Raw genomic sequence first — 1,730 nt, forward strand, 5'->3', positions numbered from 1 at the left:
AGGCCCCGTGCAGTACAAAGTACGGCACGATGGAGGGCCTTAGGGGTAGGGGGGTTTTAAAAAGGGTGTCGCATGTGGCGCGACGATATGCATACATTTTATGACACAGTTGCTGTGATGGCATGCCCCTCTTGCGGCCACGGCGGTTTATGGCCGCTATGCAGGTATTTGGATGGAAATGTTGCTTAGATGGCAGGCCCCCTTTTGCGACCACGGCACCATGGGCGCACCAGTGACTAGCACTTGTTTAAAACTGTCGTGGGAAAGGGGCTCCTGGAGTACTTAGGAGTGAGGATGGAGTGGTAGCGCCCTCTGGCCTGAAGTGGGAGTCAAGGGTGTTATTGGTAGCCATGCGCATGTAGTAAAATAAGGAAAGTTAACGAATGGAGGTAAATATTAGGGACCGAGTTGATGAGGCTGCCCCTGTTTTCCCTGTGTGTGCATGGGGACTTCTCTCCTTTCTGTGTCGAGGGTGATATCACGGGCCGCATCAGGCACGGTGGATCCGACAATCAGTATGGGGTTGCCGGGGAAGCCCGCATTTAGGAGATCAAGCTGGTTAGGGCAGCGTTCGCCCAGGAGACAATTAAGCACATGAGGAAAGGAAAGGCACGCCGAGAAGATTAGCATGGCCCCTGCGCAAGGATGACACGCAAATTCGTGAAGCGTTCCATATTTTAAAAGCACCCGTGGCACAATCAGTAAATGCAGTCAGCAGTAAGCATTAAAGGGGCAGTACGTGCCGAATTTAGAACAACGGTCGGAACAGGCAACACGGGAAGCCAGACAGGGGCCCGGCGAAACAAGACAGGAGGAACAAGGCGAGCGAAGGCAAGTCTACAGGAAAGCCAGAAGAGGCAAAAGTCGGGAATGACGGAAGAAAGAACAAGAAGAGCGCAAGAATTCAGCGCATGGGCCAAAAAGGCAGAAAAAGACCATGGGGCCAAATAGGTGCTGGATGTGATGCAAAAGGAAGAAAGGGCTAGGGCAATGTCGCCCCTGCTGCTAGAGGATTCCACGGACAGCAACGAGGAAGCCACGGTACCCCAAGGACAGAAGAGGGCAAGAGAAGTGGCGGAAGAGTCGCAGAAGCCAGAGAAGAACATGCTAGACCCAAGAGGGGCACAGGAGCAGCCGGAGGCGCCGTTGAGGAGTCAAAGGAAAGGTATTGTTAAAAGGGATAACAGAGTTGTGGAAAAAATGGTGAAAAGGTTAAAGGCATGCAGCACGGCTCAGGGTAAGTCGCCCAGAACCTGGGAGCATGGAGCACAATGGGTGCTTGATGTAATGAATAAGGATGAAAAGGCAAGGGCAAGGTCGCCTTTGCTGCGAGAGGAGGCCAGCTGCAGCGAAGAGGAATACCACAAGGCCAAAGGAGGTCGAGAGAAGACCCAAGAGGGGCACAGGAGCAGCCGGAGGCGCCGTAGAGGAGGCAAAGGAAAGATACGGTGAAAAGGGATAACAGAGTTGGGTGAAAAATGCTAAAAAGGTGAAAGGCATGCAGCACGGCTCAAGGTAAGTCGCCCAGAACCTTGGAGCATGGAGCACAATGGGTGCTGGATGTAATGAATAAGGATGAAAAGGCAAGGGCAAGGTCGCCTTTGCTGCTAAAGGAGTCCAGCAGCAGCAGGGAGGAATACCACAAGGCCAAAGGAGGCCGAGAGAAGACCCGAGAGGGGCACAGGAGCAGCCGGAGGCGCCGTTGAGGAGGCAAAGGAAAGGTACGGTAA

At 53.5% G+C, this 1,730-nt stretch overlaps 1 pseudogene; it reads left to right on the forward strand.

The window, feature by feature from the left end:
* The first annotated feature begins 614 nt into the window (after nucleotides 1-614).
* On the forward strand, nucleotides 615-680 carry LOC138499025 (U6 spliceosomal RNA; annotated as a pseudogene).
* The last annotated feature ends 1,050 nt before the right edge of the window (nucleotides 681-1,730 follow it).

The sequence above is a fragment of the Ambystoma mexicanum genome, chromosome 5q (assembly GCF_040938575.1).
Source record: "Ambystoma mexicanum isolate Mex_15411 chromosome 5q, UKY_AmexF1_1, whole genome shotgun sequence".
Classification (NCBI taxonomy): Eukaryota; Metazoa; Chordata; class Amphibia; order Caudata; family Ambystomatidae; genus Ambystoma; species Ambystoma mexicanum.